This window comes from Lissotriton vulgaris, chromosome 1_1, assembly GCF_964263255.1.
Source record: "Lissotriton vulgaris chromosome 1_1, aLisVul1.2, whole genome shotgun sequence".
NCBI lineage: Eukaryota > Metazoa > Chordata > Amphibia > Caudata > Salamandridae > Lissotriton > Lissotriton vulgaris.
In genome coordinates this window covers 992609188-992627577 of record NC_141685.1, presented here as the reverse complement: position 1 = coordinate 992627577, position 18390 = coordinate 992609188, and the positions used below count along the sequence as shown (strand labels likewise).

The following is an 18390-nucleotide window of genomic DNA, read 5'->3' as shown; positions in this document are numbered from 1 at the left end:
TGGCTACCGATACTGGGCACCGCCCCCTCACCCAGGAGGGCCCCGCCCCCCAGAGCCATCGCCTCGCTGCCAAACACTCTTAAACCGCTCACCGAGACCCGCACTTGATCTTCGGGGTCCAGTCTGAGGGTGATGCAGGTATACTGAAGGTGCCTAGCGTCGAGGGCGTAAGTCAACCAGCAACCACTGATATTCTCGATTTCGGCGGCATATCGCGGAGCTAAGTACCGTTTCTCTCTATCTTCTGACGAATTGAATGTTTCTTCCCTCTCCCAAGGGTGTGCCAATTACGCTACCACCCCCCTCCTCTGACCCATGGTGTACCCCTGTTACACCATAAAAGTGAGACATTTTAACTTACCTTTACAGCGATCGTTTCACTACTTTAGCATATTGATCGCTTATGGGAAGACGCTCTTCCCTTTTTTAATACAATTACCCACTAGCACCAAATTTTCACTTTAGCACGCTGCACTTCCCAGTGACTAGTGCATATCAACCCAGGGACAGAGGTGGTGATAAACATAGTGTTATAGCGCCACACACTGTCTCCTCACGACGATTGGAGCACTATAGATGTACAATTGTGATTATGAACAACCTATAACTGTTTGTTTTGTCCTCTGTGTACGTCTATGTCTTTCTTTCTTTACAGGTGCAGAAACCTTAATGAAGGAAGCCTCCTATACCAGGAGTTATTAGGAAGACATTTTCTCTTCCTAATTTTCGCACTTTTTTCACCTTTCTTTTTGCACTTACACGTCCCTAGGCAAGGGTGGGCCTTAGCGTGCTCATACCGCCAGGGTTTAGTACACCTATATAGTCCTGATGAATGCCTGGTAACTTTACACCGTTTCAGAGGCAGAAACATGTTGACTGACAATTAAGGAAATAACCACACAATTAATTTGTGGACTGCTTTCCTACACTTAATTTTAATAACATGTCCTAAGTGATCGCTTAATAAATCATTTCTTGATACACTAAAGACATTTTTTAATACCCTCACCACTATTTAGTTTATTTTTCACTGCACGCCTTAAACTCACACAACCTGCTCCGCAGTAGATCTGGCATGTGGGGCCCAATGATGAAGCATGTCATCACCAGGTGGTGAGTGAGGGCTTTCCTAAAACGTCCTGAATGTGGCTGTGTTTTCCGTTCTGTTGTTGCTCCTTCGTGTGTTTTCTTTGAAACCATAGGACACTTCTTTTTTTGCTTACTGAACATAACCCCGGGGAATAAGAGTGTCTCAAACCACACCCTACCTCTCCTTTTGTTGGTATATGTTGTGTGAAGGTAACCATCGTCAAGGCTGATTAGTAGGTCCAGGAAGGAAATGGCCTTCTCACTGGATGTCCTCGTGAAGGGTAAATGGAGTCCCGGTTGTTAATCCACTCGTGAAAATTGACGGAGGTCTCCTCTGTACCTCTCCAGAGGATAGGGACATCATCAATGTACCTCTTCCAGGTAATGATGTTTTTCTGGAACTGGTTGGTGTTCATGAAGAGGTTAGTTGCTTCAAAATGAGACATGTACAGCCCCGCCAGACTAGAGGCAAATGTACTACCCATGCTGGTACCCTGTACTTGGTGGTAGGTAGTGGTCCTATACATGAAGAAGTTGTTTTTCAGTGCAATGGTAATCACATTGATGATTAAGTCCGCCAGTGTGTTGGTAGGCAGGTCCGTCTCGCGCAACAAGTTCCCCACTTCCTCGATGGTGGAATCCTGAGGAATGTTGGTGTGCAATGACTTTACATCGAGTGTGAGGAGTAGGTTGATTTTTTTATGTGTTGTCATCATTAATCTCCTGGATCAGATTGAGGACAGCGCGAGTGTCCTTAAGGTATGCCGGTGTTGCCTGAACTAATGGGGGTAGGAAATGGTCAGTGAATTGGCTAAGTGGTTCGAGAAGGAAGCCTATGCCGGAAACTATGGGACGGCCCGGAGGGAGGACAATGCCCTTATGAATTTTGGGTAGAAGATAGAAATATGGCATCCTGGGATTCTTGTTCACAGGAATGCCACTTCTTTGAGGGAGATCCATCCTTCGGTTGCTGCTTCATCCACCATGATCCGAATCTGTCAGTGGAGACGTTCTGTGGGTTGGTTTCTAGTTTCTCATAATACTGGGTGCTGCTCAGTTGCTGTTAACACTCATTCTCGTAGTCCTTGAGGTCAAGGATAACTGTGGTACCCCCTTTGTCCGCGGGCTTTATGATGATGGTTTCGTCATCTTTCAAGAAGTTTATGGCACCGCGAAATTTGTTAGACATGTTGTTATAGGTGGGTGTGGCTTTAAGCTGGTTTGCCTCCTTCAATACCGCTTTTTCAAACATAAGGACCTCGCCGATGACCATGCCTGCAGTGGGGGTGATTTTTGAGGGTGGTCTAAGTCCAGAGTCGTTGCGCTCCGGTAGAGTAGTATCTTTAAAGAAGAATCTGAGTCTTATCTTACGGAACAGTTGGTAGAGTTTCTCATTCATCCTGAAGTTGTCCTCCTTTGGGGTAGGCACGAAGCCTAAACCCATCTCCAGGGCAGTGACCTAGTCAGTATTGAGAAGGCTTTTAGAAAGGTTGACAATTCGTTTTTTTGGTGCGTAATGCTCCTTGTTGTTCTTGGCTGATTCTCCATGTCTTGCCACTGTACCTGCTTGTTCCCTCTTCTTCTTCCTCCTCTGCCTCTTCCCCTGCCTCTGTTCTGAAAATTAGGAGGATGATGTTGGATGAATGGCTGCTGGAACCCTGGCTGTGGACCCTGGTAGGCTGGGTACCACATAGGTCCCTGTGGGGGTATGGTTGATTAAGGTACCAATACATAGGAGGCAGCGGCGGAGGTGGGAGGAGTCGCTGTTGATTTGAGTTCCTCCCCCAGCTTTGGTTGCTAGAATTGCTGTTGGATGAGCTTCCCAAATTCTGGGAGGTTGATGAGCCATCAGAAAGGGCATCGCTATCAGAGGGTTGAAAGTCCTCCTTGGTGTAAGGGTAGATTTTCTCCCTGTCAAATTTTTTAATGTCCTTCTGCAGCTTAGAGATCTTCTGTTGCAGGAGGTAGTCCCGGTGGTGGGACATTTCTGCATTGATCTCTGAGAGGCAAGTTTTGAGGGTGGATATACTGATATCAGTTCTAAGACGATTCTCTGCTATGTTGATTTTTATAATCAATGCCTCAGAGAGACTTTTGGCTGTACCAATTATCAGGATGATGCAGTCACAAGTGCATTTCTGCGCAATTTGGCACCATTCCTGCCTAAAGATCAAGTAACCAGAAAGATCCATGAAGATCCCCCGGCGCGGTCCGTACTAACAAGCCATTGGGTGCCGCGTTTGTTCTCAGTTACATTGTCATTACAGATCCATGTAGTGCAATCTTAACTTGTAATTTCTAGAGGGAGGCTAGTGAGTTCCAGTCATCCTGTAAACTAGTTGTTGCCATATTACCGTCATTTTCCAATAGTGAAGGTATCTCTCTTTCACTAAACGTAATGCGAGTTCCCTCGACATATTTCACTGAGGCATAATATGAAGCCTCACCAACCTACCTGATGACTGTCTTCCTTGTTATTTATTTCATTTTCTAGGTCACGATCAAGAGCGGTTTAGACTATTTAGTTGTAGCCTTAACTAAAGGGCTCTTAGTTTCTGGCCTACACTGATAATCCAGGGGGGGGGGGGGGGGCCCAGGGGGGGTCGGTTTACCCTTATACCACTATTCACTCGCACAACACATCACACACAGTTTATTCGGTTCTGATGAAACGCCACATATCTTTTTATTCTGACAAGGGTACCACCACATTAAAAGTATTTCTCAGCTTTGTCTCACCACGGCTTTGATGGTAGCGAAACAAGATATTGCAGCCCTTTGGCTGGATCCGTTGGCCCCTTCCATGACACGGTGGCGCAGAGGGGTAGATTGGTGTGCAGCGCAGGAACGCCCCATGTATGCTGCCTGAGGCTGCACTAAAAAGTTTTGACGGGTGTGGGGTAAATGGGTCAGGGTGATGGAAGACAGCTTCTTGAAGCTTCCTTATGGACATACTCGTTGACATTGTCTCTTGTTATTCCTCATCTGACTTCTGTATGTGGGGGGCTTACTCCCCCGTGTTTATTTGTCGCTCTTGTGTACTGCTCGCTCTGCAGAAGTTGGCTGTGTCCTCATTGCTGTGTATGTACGCATTTAAAATCAATAAACTTGATTATCAACAAAAAAAAAAGTATTTTTCCTGTCAACCCTTAGTCAGTTTTTAGGTCTCGCCTGTCGATGCGCATGCGCATCGAGCAAGCGAGACTATTGCGAGTTATCCACTCTTTATCCACGCTGCAAGGAATCGTGGCGATTCCTTGCAGTGCCCGTGACTTTTAAGGTCAATGCGCATGCGCATTAAGCTTATGCGCATGCGCATTGACCTTAAAAGTCACGGGCGCGTGCATGTCCGTCTTTGTTTACCCGCTCCGCCCCCTCTCCTCCCCCCTCCCCTCTCTTCCCTCCAGCTTGTTGTTTGTATAATTTAACCCGCTCCGCCCCCTCCCCTTCCCTCCGTGTCGCATTTCTCCTCCCCCCTCCCCTCTCTTCCGTCCGTCCGTCTTGTTTTCCTCTATTTGCTTTGCTGCAATCTAATCCTGCTTGTTTTTATTCTGCTCGCCGTCGTTTATAATTTGGCAAGTCGCTGTTGCTGTATAAGGATTTATCTAGCTCTAAAGTCTCGTGTTGTCTGGTATTGTTCCAGCCACATCCACTGCATCCTGCTTGGAGTGACAGAAGCTAAAGGGGGTGAGGGGGAGCGACCAGTCAGCCAATAACAATCGAGTTTTCAATGAACTGGGCCATTTGTTGGTTGCTCATACGAAGTAGAAACAATTCGTCCAATCTTGTAGAAGTGCTACGGTCCTATCACTGAGTTTCAAAACAACGGCAGTAAAACGGAAAAGGGACTTCAGTCTCTCTCACAGCAGTGGTTTATTTGGAACGGGGTTGTTTTTAAAACGAAGAATAGCTTACAGTATAGAATTCAAACAGTAAACATCTTTGGTCTTCCTTTTAAAACGTTATTCAAAAAACGTTATTCAGAAAAGTTATGGCAGAAAAATGTATTTGCCTTTGGAGGAGCGGCTTCAGTCTACAGGCTCTGCTTATTATCACGACGACGCCTTATTGGTAGTTCATTGAAGTCACCCTCCCTGTAATTGAGGCACCAGACGTCTAAAATCATAGGTCTGAGGCTGCGCCATGTGCCTCAATACGTCGCATTAGCTGCCACACATTTCCTTCCCCCTTCGTTTCCATTTCGTGCCGCAGCTTTGTTTTACCGCTGTGTGCGCCTGATCCTAACGTGGACGTCCGTATACATCCTACATAGGGAATGCGGACCCTACGTGTGGCGTCACGTGCTGTCTGTATGGTGTGTGTGTGTGTGTTTTTTTCTTCCTAGCGAATATCTTTTCTGTCACAAGCTTGTTTTACTTATCGAATAACGCCATCGTGTCTTGGCACTGTCCGCCTGCCAACTACATCTTGGCAACTAGATCTTGCCGAAGCCAAGAGCTGCTTTCTCATTCTACGCTTACTTAGCTGTCGAACTGCCGTTTTCACGATGCAAACTAATAGTTTTACTTTCATCACTATTATTCGTTTTCAGAATACAAATGAACTTCTGATTTTAAGGTATCAAACGTAATGAGGTCGAATTCGACTGCCGTTTTCACGATGCAAACTAATAGTTTTACTTTCATCACTATTATTCGTTTTCAGAATACAAATGAACTTCTGATTTTAAGGTATCAAACGTAATGAGGTCGAATTCGAAAGGAAAGAAGTCTAGGCACACAGGTGTGTTGTTAATGGCAGAGAAATATGAAATAATCCACTGGTTCTGACCTTTTAGACTGAACTACTGTTGCAGAGCCTGAAGTCAGTGGTACTAGTTAAACTCTTTATTGTTATTTTCATTTTTTGGTTGGCAGAAAACAGTGTCAGTTGGGAAATTCATTTCTGCTCTTTTCACTGTTGACAGATGGATTCCACCGTGGGGAGGGGGCTCTATCGCTCTCTTGTGGAATATTTTTTTTATTCACAACAAATTTTATTGCATTTATTGTCATCATACAGCACAATGAGCAACATATATATAGACATTTGTTCATGAAGTAATATTTCATTACAGATTTTTGATAACTAAACTAAAACAGTGTAATCTGCTGCGATGTTACTTGTCTGTATCTTACAATGTTACCCCCAGAAAATGTCCATGTTCCCTTGAGTGGTGTTTCACGAGATAGATCACCCTACAGGGTTGTATGTCTGTACTTCGGTATCTATGGTATTGGCGATTAACGTTGAATGTTCTAGGATAAGTCAGCGGGAATCAGTACACTGCTGCCATATTTTCATCTGTTTCTGCAGACATCTGCATGCTTGAAAGACTGATATTTCTAGCCCCATACAGGATCACACAGTTTGTCCGCCCCTGGTCTCCTGTTTCAACAGCCAACAATCGGTATTACCCTGGATTATTAGGTCTCACCTCACCCTCAACCCCTCACCCTCAACCCCTCACCCTCAACCCCTCACCCTCAACCCCTCACCCACCCTCACTCACCCTCACTCTCACTCACCCTCACTCACCCTCACTCACCCTCACTCACTCACCCTCACTCACCCTCACTCACTCACCCTCACTCACCCTCACTCACCCTCACTCACCCTCACTCACCCTCACTCACTCACCCTCACTCACCCTCACTCACCCTCACTCACTCACCCTCACTCACCCTCACTCACCCTCACTCACCCTCACTCACCCTCACTCACCCTCACTCACCCTCACTCACCCTCACTCACTCACCCTCACTCACCCTCACTCACCCTCACTCACTCACCCTCACTCACTCACTCACCCTCACTCACCCTCACTCACCCTCACCCTCACTCACCCTCACCCTCACTCACCCTCACCCTCACTCACCCTCACTCACCCTCACTCACCCTCACTCACCCTCACTCACCCTCACTCACCCTCACTCACCCTCACCCTCACTCACCCTCAACCCCTCACCCTCAACCCCTCACCCACCCTCAACCCCTCACCCTCACTCACCCTCAACCCCTCACTCACCCTCACTCACCCTCACCCTCAACCCCTCACTCACCCTCAACCCCTCACCCTCACTCACCCTCAACCTCATGCTAAAGATTTACAAAAAAAACCATAAACAATTCTAAATGCACTAACTCTAATGCTGCGAGACCTATTGCATTTCTAATGCTTGTTCTTTCCTGCACGCACTTTGTCACCCTCCATACACGCACTTTGTCACCCTCCATATAGGACTCACCCCACACACCCACATGCACTCAACGGCAGTTTAAGAGGCAAGACTTGCTCTTCCCTCTCTTTTGAGTGAGTCCTAGACCTAGGATCCCCTCTCCCTCCCTTTCTTTTCTTTCCCTCTAGTAACTATTTGCACTACTCACCAGGAACAGTGACCCCCCCCCCCCCTCCTGTTTTGTTGACTAGCGCCAACTTGCTCGTTCCTGCACAGGCTCTCATCTCATTATTCCACAGCGGCCATACCACATCATTAGTCTGTTCTTTAACAAAATCAATAAACGGCAACCAGAAAACCAACAGCCCCCTCTTTCTGAAAAAGCAACGCCAGGCAGCCCTCAGTTAGCAGCAGTCGGGAGCGAGCCCACGACTCTCATTCTCTAGCTCATTTCCGAAAGTACTGGCACAAGCTATCTATCTGCACCTGACAAGATACCCCAACTCTCCAAGACAGCGTGATCCTGCCCCACACCCAGTTGAAGGATACCACTCAGAGGAGCCCTCCTGTGTTCAAGCAGAAAACTAGAAGGTCAGGAAGGATGAGGAAAGAGCCCCTAACAGCCCCAAGGCACAGGTAGAACAGGTCGGGCTGGGTGGGGATCCCGCCCGCGAACAAGGAGCTCACCACTCTAGTGCCGGAGCCGCTTAACAGTGCACTATACCCCCCACACCTCCCATAGCTTCTGCACTGAACCCCGTTCCAATGCCCCTCATGTGCCCTGCATCAACCACTGCCTCCGATCACATGTTAGCTGCTTAATGAGACACCAACAGAAGTGTTGGCCCCTCAGGCCCTGGTGAGATACCTCTTGGATTTCTTTAAAACATCCTCCACTATAGATAGTGCAGGCGCCCCTACAGGAAGCAGGGGTGAGCCCTCTAACCACATTAGCTCAGTGCAGACGAGGAAAGGGTTCCAGCAACTTACATTTCAGGCATCAGTGCATCCGGCTCCGTCCACACAGGCTATCCCAGAACACAACGGAGCATTCAGGGGCAAGGTGGCTGAGGAGGCCGAAGTTGAGCTGGCAGACCCCAAGAAACCTGTTGACTTGCCGGCTCCAAACCAGGTGCTTAGTCACCAGTACCCCCTCCCCTTCCCCGCTTTGGGTGGCCATACACCACCCCCTCGCAATCTCACATTAGTGGTCGCATTAGGAGATCCTTTCTCTGAAGCTGTCCCCTCCCTCAAAGAGTTATCACATGAAAACTACAACTCCTCCTCATAAGAACGCACAAGTTCCCCAAACTAGAGTCCAGCCTCACCTGGTAGCAAACCCCCGGCTTGAACCAACCGCAGAGTAAAGTGAGGACTGCCCATTCAGCCTACCTGCAACCCAATGGGCCATGGCTCTAGCCAGAACCATAATACTACTCTTGACCAGGAAACCTAAATCAAACACCTGGCAGTACGCAATAAAATGATAGATCCCTCACGGAACTGTAATATTTCTTCACAGAGCCCACCTGTTGCCCCAGCCCACAAGAAAAGTTGCTTCGGACACGACCACGGTTCTCTCCAGCACAATCTGGCCACAACTTCTGCAGACACTTCAATCCACTGTTTCTCCCCTAAATTATCCCTCGGATAAACTGGACCTTCAAGTGGACCTCTTGCACTCGCTGTCTTCACAGCAGACAAGATCGACAACCTAAACAAATTGATTCTGAGAGCACAATCCACCGCTAACCTTGTGCAGTCTGTATAAGTTTAAAACCAAACAAAAATGTTTCCCCTTGTTTCTGAACATAGTCTCTGGCTGTCCTGTTTTCACAAAGAATCAGAACAGTATGCCCTGTAGATGCTGTTGGAAAGCTTGTAGTAATACACATACAACTTTCAACTGTAAGTGTAGCAACTGCACATTGATCAATTTCCCTTTGGCAGAGAAATGAGGAAAAATGGGCTTCCCATTCCTTAATAGGAGGAGTTTATGATATGAAGTATGTGCATCTGCTGATCTATAGTACTCCAGCCTATCGTAAGATTCTGTTTATTCCAATATTTCTCAGGAAGGGGTTGAATAAGTTCTCGCCTGTGTTGTCACTGGAAGCAATTATATCGGCATGTAGCTTTTGAGTGTGCCATGAAATGGCTGTGCCCATAGCTAAACACTTTCTGGTAGCATCAAAGTATTTACTATCTTTATGTGGTGGTGGGCTTTCAGTGGCTACTTTGATAGCAGATCACTGACAAGTGTTGAGTGGCAGCTACATAGTGTTTAAGGGTTTTTAATTATTCTACTGCATTTCTAACAACAGCTTTTAATATAGGAAGATGTGCTCTACATTCAGAACAAAGTTTTGAAAAGGAAATACATTTTCTCCTCTTCAGCTGACATCCTGACACAATGTTGCATTGCTGGTCATTGCATTACTGCAAAGTACCGAGAGGTTTTATTCTGACGGTGATGCCCTAATGCTGTTCTGTTCCAGTCGCTCCTCAGTATCGGACTAAGTTATGTACTTATTTCATGTGCTTTCTTTATGTGGGACAAGGTCGTCACACAGCTGCTGGGATCCTCACACTCATATATGTGTGTGTGGTGTTGTGACAAAAATGGGGAGTATGTGATGTCACCTTCAGGAGAAGGAGGTGACTGAGGAACGACAAACAGGTGCTCTTATTACGACATGGTGCTCTCTGTATTATTTAGTGGGATTTGCTCTGGAATAAGATAGCAGTGAAAATCTTGTGCAATGGCTTTCTCTAAAACATTTTGCACTCAATAACTATCTAGAAAATTATGATAAAGATTAGTTGACTAAGTCATGTTAGCAGGCCTAAAAATATACTTCTGATATAAAAAGGTGTTTTTTAGTGCATTTTTCACCTCTTTCTGATGAGTTTTCACTCTAGGGGAAAACTTTAGCATGGTCATTGTAGACACAAAGCATTCTCTGGTAGGTGTCTCCATCTGTTTCTTCACCTTTAAATCTTCCGATTAGCCACCCATCTAATTTCCGCTCTATATCTTGGTGTCCTCTCAGACAGCTTACAAAAAGCACTTTCCTTGATGGAATGGGAGTATAGTAGGCACACTACACATTCTTGGTGTGTCCGTCTGTGGAAGTCCTCTTTCTCCCACAGATGGCAACTGACAAATAGACAAGTCATACTGACAGGAAAATACCTGAAGAAATAGCAAATAATCTTTCATCATTCTTGTCAGATGATAAAGTTGTCCACCAAACCAAAAAATAGGATCATTTCAGATATAAAATACTCAGAAAAACCTAAGGCTTGAAACCATTCCAGACTTTCTCCCACACAAGTCAGAAAAAAGAACCAACTGTGAGGCAACTGCCAGTACAAAGGAGGTTGGGAAAACCAGTGGAGCCTTAAAAGGACAGGATGTTTTTTATTTTCAACTTTTATAATGTAAGCCTACCAGGCTGCACTTTCTCTTATTATCTGTTCCTGTAGCTAGCAGTTGTAGTTTTGAGAAAGGTTTTTTGTTACTAGGAGTAGCCTAAAATTCTGAATCTTTTGCTGGTGATCGACTTTTTGAGTGCATCTGCAACATCTGGAACTGTTGGTCTATTCACCTTCTCTACAGATACATGTACACATTAATAGAAATAAAGTGTTGCGGGCTCCCTGCATGCAAGCAGGGAACTATTCTACTATTAACGCCTATCAACAAAGTTCTCTACGATGTAGAGTCTGCAGTTAGACATAGCAATCAGAAGAGGGATACACTCAAACAGGAAAAAGCATTGAGAGGAATACTTCATTGGCTGAAGCAAGAAGTAGGGAATTGTCAATATGATAAATTACGCAATAAAAATTAAGGAAACATACTCAACATAGACTATTTACCAAAATGGTTAAGTTTTATGCCTGGATCACACAGGACTGGCTGTCTCCATACCTTCTGATAATGCTACCTATGCACACGTAAAAAGGTCAACTGGCACTCGCCCAAAATACGGTCAGGTCTGAGCAGACCAGAAGGTGTAATACTGCCTTGTCTAGAATTTTTTGTAGGAATGGATAAAAGTATTGCATACTTTTCATTACAAGACTCAAACACACCTGAGCAACTAGTATTTTGAAATGTGTAAACATTAAACTCTGTAAGAACACTATACAATTACCTGGATGGAAAGGGACCACAAAAACTAATAGAAGACACAACAAAAGAGGAACAAAAGCATTATCGGAAAAGTCAATGAACCGAAAACATACATTATCCCAATTCTTACAAAAAGAGTTGAGAAATTAAGGCAGTGCTCCACGTAACAGAAACTGCCACATCCAGACTGCTTAAATGTGTCAGTGATGCAGTGCAGGTCTGAAATAGGAATGGGCAGCAATCACCCTGCTGGAAATCACAATCTCTGGACATTTGCTTTCTAATAGGACTATTGATGATTATCCATAAAAATCTAACAATGAAGCATATTTTGGGATCAGACTGGCTTTTCGAATGCCGATGGGGACATCACTGAGCAGATAGACCTGACATTTTGATATCATGAATGAGCCAGATTCAAATTCAAATAAGAGGAGTGTGGGAGTGAGAAGTGAATAAGGATTAGTTACTTACCTGTAATCCTAGTTCTCTTCCAGGGGTATACTCATTAAAGTCATAAGCACTGAATTATCTCCGCCCATGAGCGGGAACCCGGAACACATAAACAATATACATATATATGTGTAAATATAACCAAAAGTACATAGTACTAACTAATTATACACATATACATGTATAATACCCATAATATGCAGCCTAACCTTAATACATAGGCTAATCAAACCAAACCTTACACACGTTCTGAAGCATGAAAATATGCTGTATATAAATGCAATAAACAGGAATAAGCCTAAAATGTATTTCATAACCATGAAAAACCTTCTATTTTCATCAAAGAACCTGTTGTAAACAGTTATTAGCCTAAAAGGCTGCATATGAAAAAATGTCTGTGTACAGAAAATCAGGCTGGCACCCTCTGCCTTTAAGGCCCCAGAGAATCTGCACACTTTGCCTTTAAGGCCTCCAGGAGAACTCTGTTCCCATCATGCACCACAGGTGACAGTTAGGTCAGTTCTTTTGTACGGTACAGTAAACTTTAGCAGGAATCTGCACTTAAAACCTTCATAATACATATTGAAACGATAAACCTCAATGCTACTGCTCGCCCGGGGAGGCGGGAGGGTGCTTATGGCTTTAATGAGTATACCCCTAGAAGAGAACTAGGATTACAGGTAAGTAACTAATCCTTCTCTTCCAGGGGATACTCATTAATAGTCATAAGCACTGAATAGAGTAGCAAGCTCATACCCACCAGAAGCGGGCGAACAGATAAAAGCATAGCCACACTTTTAAATCACAGTGTTTAACTAGAAGTAGCAAACACATTTCTGAGTGATGCTTGTCCCACTTGTGATCAGTCTGCGCATCAGAATCCAAACAGTAATGGCGTGTAAACATATGCACTGAACGCCAAGTAGCTGCTTTACATATCTCTGACATAGCCACATTCCTAAGGAGAGCTGTGGTAGAAGCTTTTCCCCTCGTAGAATGAGCCCTAGGTCTACCTGATCAAGACTTGTGGGCTAGCAGATAAGCCAGTAAGATACATGACACTATCCATCTAGAAATGGATCTCTTGGATGCTGCCAAACCAGTATTCGTAGGACCATAGTTCACAAACAGACGTTCTGTGTGTCTCAAAGACTTTGTTTTATCCAAGTAAAATTTCAAAACCCTTTTCAGATCAAATGAATGCAAAGTCCGTTCTGCCGGACTCGAAGGGTTCGGAAAGAAAGTAGGCAATGTTATGGATTGGTTAATATGAAAATCCGACACCACCTTAAGTAGGAAAGCAGGATGAGTCCTGAGCACCACTCTGTTTCCATGAAAAACTGTGTACGGTTCATTGCAACACAGAGCCTGGATTTCTCTCACCCTACGAGCAGAAGTGATGGCCACCAGGAACGCTACTTTCCAAGATAGGTGTTGCAAAGATGCTTTATGTATGGGCTCAAATGGGGGACCCATTAACTTAGTCAACACCACATTAAGCTCCCAAGGTGGAGGAGACCTGACTGGAGGATACACCTTCCTTAACCCTTCCAGAAAATCCTTCACCACAGGCATCCGAAAGAAAGATATTGGTGTTGGCGATTTTCTATAAGCAGTTATTGCAGCAAGATGGACTTTGATGGAACTAAACTGCAAACCAGATTCAGCAAGGTAAAGAAGATAAGGCAAGATCACCTGTTCTTGACCATGAATAGGGTCAAGACCCTTACTCTGACATCAAAGGTAAAAGCGTTTCCACCTAAATCCGTAGGATTGTCTTGTAGAAGGCCGCTTTGCCTCCTTAAGGATGTTCATACACTCCGGATTCAGCTGTAAGTGCCCGTACTGGATGACTTCAGGAGCCATGCTGCCAAGCGCAGGGAGGGCAGATTGGGATGAAACACTCGCTCCTCCTGTTTGGACGGAAGATCCGGGCGACATGGCAATCTCCTGTGTGGTATTATTGACAACTGAAGGAGATCTGGGAACCACCACTGGCGTGGCCATTCTGGGCAAATCAGTATCATTCTGGAGTGGGTCTTGTACAGCCGATTGATCACAGCTGGTATCAACGGTGTCGGTGAAAAAGCGTACAGCAAGTTTTGACACCAGTCTATCAAAAGGGCATTCCCTTGAGACCCTTTCTGGTAGAACCTGGACGCGAAGACGGGGCATTTTGCGTTTGCCGCGTCTGCGAACAAATCGATGTTTGGTGTTCCCCAATCCTGGAAAATGCTGTGCGCGATGTCTTCGTTGAGAACCCAGTCGTGCGCTTCGACGAAGTCTCTGCTGAGGTCGTCCGCCTGTGAGTTGAGACTCCCCGGTAGGTGAATTGCTGTTATGGACAGGTCTCGTGCAAGTAACCAATGCCAGATGGTCTGGGCTTCTTTGGAAAGAGTCCTGGATCTGGTACCCCCCTGCTTGTTTAAGTAATACATTGTAGTTGTATTGTCTGTTTGCACCAGGAGGGACCGAGTCTGTAGCGATGGCTCCAGGGACTTGAGAGCAAGATGGACCACTCTGAGTTCGAGTAGATTGATGTGATATCCTTTCTCGAAGTCTGACCATAGCCCTTGTACCTGAAGAGGGCCCATATGTGCCCCCCAGCCTTGGAGAGAAGCATCATTTATCAGAGTCTGCGTTGGTGGGTCCTGATGAAAAGGAACTCCCTTCATCACGTGTACCTTCTTCATCCACCACCGGATGGAATCTCTTGCTGACTGTTGGAGATGAATTCGATCCTCCCCGCATCCCGTCCTCTGTTTCCACTGATCTTCCAGACACTGTTGTAGAGGACGCATCTGCAAACGTGCGTTTGGCACGATGAAAATGCACGACGCCATGGACCCCAGGAGAGAGGACACTTGCCGAACTGTCGGACGTGCAGACTGAAGGAGAAGCAAACACTTCGACTTGATGGATGACCACCTCTCCTCCGAAGGACACACGTTTTCTTCTTCCGTGTCCAACTGAGCACCCAGGTAGTGGATCTTCTGGGTGGGGTTCATTATGGACTTCTTGTAGTTGACTTGCAGACCCAACTTGCACATGAGTTGGAGGCATATCGACAGATGTTCTTCTAGAAGCGATGGGGATGAACTCTTCAGAAGCCAGTCGTCTAAGTACGGATATATGAAAATCCGCCTCTTTCCAAGACAAGCCGCCACTACCGCCATACATTTTGAAAATGTTCTGGGAGCTGATCTCAGGCCAAAAGGAAGCGCTGCGTACTGATAATGACGAGCTGCTACTTGGAACCTGAGAAATTTGCGATGTTTTCTGGATACCGGAATATGAAAATAAGCGTCCTTCAGATCGATGGAGCACATCCAATCTCCCTGGTGTAATTGAGGGAAGATCTGGTGAAGAGCCAGTATTCGAAACCTTTCCTTCCGAATGAAATTGTTCAACCGTCTCAAATCCAGAATGGGTCTGAACTCTGTAACTGGACCTTTTTTCTTTACGAGAAAGAATCGAGAGTACAGGCCTTGACCTCTCTGCCGAAAAGGAACTGGTTCTATGGCCTTCCTCAGAAGGACGTTCGCTTCTGTTGTAAGCGCTTTATATTCCACTGTACCATCTTTAGAGGACGCATGACAGGGGGTGGCTTCTTGAATCTCAAAAGGTACCCGCTCTGAATGATACCCATCTGTCCTTTGTGATCTGTTTCCACTCGTCCAGATAACACACAATACTTCCTCCAACCGGAGTGGGACACGGTTGTAGAGGAAGCCTCCGTTCATTGTTTTTGAGGCTGCTTGGTAGCAGATGATTGCTGCCTATTTCCATTGCCTCTGCCTCGTCCAGGTCGTCGCTGTTGGAATTGCGACCTCTGTTCATTCTGGCCTTGATTCTGCGAAGACCAATTAGTCTGTTGGCTCCTCTGCTGAAAAGATCTCTTGTCATAGGGACGAAAATTACCCCGACGTTTAAATTCTTTCTTCTTCTCAAGGCCTACGGCCTTAAGAGTTTCCAACTCCACTTTCATTTTAGACATCTCGTCGTCTGCGTGAGATCCAAACAGAGTCGACCCATTAAAAGGTAAATTTACCATTTTCCTCTGAGCCTCCAGCTTTAGCCCCGTAAGGCGAAGCCAAGCTGAACGTCATGACAGGTCTGCCGCATCAGCAGCCGCGCTAATGCTCTGGTTAGCCACCAATCCTCCTTCTTCTACTATTTCCAGGAAGTCTTTCTGATCCTCCTTAGGGAGTTTATCTGCAAAACGAGCCACTGAGTCCCAGAGCAGACGGTCATAGCGGCCCAATAAGGCTGCCGCACTGGCCACTCGCATGACCGATCCTGAGGTATTGCACATTCTTCGCCCCAAGGAATCCATACTCTTACTATGCTTTTCAGGTGGAGCAGAAGAGGTCAATGCTGCAGAATGCGCCTTTCTGACTGCCGCTACAATCAGTGAGTCTGGATGTGGGTCAGAACGCAAAAACATTGGATCTTCTTCTGGAGCCTTGCACTTCTTCGCAATCCTAGAAGGACCTGAACCCACCGTGGCCGGAGTTAGGAATGTTCTCATCGCTGGTTCTATCAACCCGGGCACTAACGGCAGAAGAGGCCTACCAATCGTCTTGTGATGCAGGGTTTCAAAGATGACTGACGTTGCTACTTGGGGAACTGCCAACTTGATGTTGAATTTACTCGCTCCACAACATAACACATCAGTAAATGTGCTCAAGTCATCCACGGGAGACACTCTGGAAGGAGGAGTAGATGATATAGTTGGAGAATAGTCTCCATATGAAGATCTTGAAGAAGACAAAGATGATGTAGAAGATGGAGTAGGGGTTCTACGTCTTCTCTGAGGAGTTGCCGATCGCTGCCTCTTACGCTCCCTTGAACGTGATTTCTCTCTCACTAAGAATCTTGAGCGTGATCTTCTATGCAGCTCCGTCCGAGGGACCGGAGCACTCTCCCCCATTATCGGACGCATCTTCCAATGTCTTAGACTTTCTAGCCACCTCGGTGACAAGTTAATAGGCCGTTCTGTATGCTCAGGTGAAGCTTCAGGTGACACCTGCACAATATTCAGACCTGCTGAAGACTTGGAAGCTCTGGAAGCTGCACTGTGTTCAGAGACCAATGAACCAGAAGGAGTCCGTTGTACGGGCACCAATTGTCTGTCATCTGACACTTGCCCTGAGGTTGAGCCCGAATGAGCCACCACAGAAGAGTCCTGGTGCACTATCTCTTGCCCCACTGCAGATCTGTCCTCTTGCTGATCATGCGGGGAAGTCTCCACTATAGGTTCAGGACTTATTTCTGACCTCGACAAAGACCTAGACCTAATTGAGGTTCGAGAGGCTGGTCTTGACAGTCTCAACGCCGACCTATGTTCAGGTGGGGGAGACCTAGACATTCCATGCTTCGAGCCTGAAGCAAGCTTAGACGCCGACCTACGTCGCGATGGAGACCTTGACCTTCTCTTTTTAGGTCTCGACGTCAAATCCTTCAACGTCATTCTTCCTCTCGATGTCGACCTTTTTCTTGACGATGACGTATGTCTCTCTCTCTACCTCGGTCTATCCTTCGACGTCGATCGATGACTCCCTTTCGACGTCGACACTTTACCCTTCGACGTCGGACGTCTCTCTTCCCTCGACGTCGACCTCTCACAATCCTTCGACGTCGAACGTTGCACTCCCGACGTCGTCCTTACTGCAATCGACACCAATTGTCTCGACGTCGAAAAGGATTTCGATGGCGACTGTCGAGACGCTGAACCTTGCCTCACCGGCGCACCTTTTTTGACGGCGACGCTCCCTGGAGTCGATGTTTCTTAGTTCTACCTTCTGGAGACGCTGATCTTCCACGTTTAGGATGAGAAGATGGCTTAGCAGATGGTAACAAGCCTTTGGAACTCTTCTCACCACGGTTTTCTCTCTCCAGAAGGCCCAGCAACCTCATTTTCTCCCTTTCTCTTAAAGTCCTATTTTAAAGGTTGAGGCAGTGATAACAATCTTCCACCTTATGAGAAGCTGGAAGACACACCACACAAACAGAGTGTGGGTCAGTTTTCGACATCTTCCCACAGGAAGGGCATTTGTAAAATAAAGGTGGATTCTGACTAAAAAACACCAACAGTTTAGTCAGAAAAGAATAACAAACCACCACCAAAGCTATATTTTGCCAAAAAATGACAAGAAAAAAACAACTTCTGTAAGAAAATACTACAAATGAGCAGAGCTCAAGTTCCAGGTTTCTCACAGAACAAGCCGGAAAAAAGAACTGACCTGTCACCTGTGGTGCATGATGGGAACAGAGTTCTCCTGGAGGCCTTAAAGGCAAAGTGTGCAGATTCTCTGGGGCCTTAAAGGCAGGGTGCCAGTCTGATTTTCTGTACACAGACATTTTTTCATATGCAGCCTTTTAGGCTAATAACTGTTTACAACAGGTTCTTTGATGAAAATAAAAGGTTTTTCATGGTTATGAAATGCATTTTAGGCTCATGCCTGTTTATTGCATTTATATACAGCATATTTTCATGCTTCAGAACGTGTGTAAGGTTTGGTTTGA

The 18390-nt window shown here is 45.9% G+C and overlaps 1 protein-coding gene across 6 annotated transcripts in view; it reads right to left on the bottom strand.

Moving 5' to 3' along the window:
* BRD4 (bromodomain containing 4) overlaps positions 1-18390 on the bottom strand; it is a 1320550-nt gene that overhangs the window by 799635 nt on the left and 502525 nt on the right. The window lies entirely within an intron of this gene.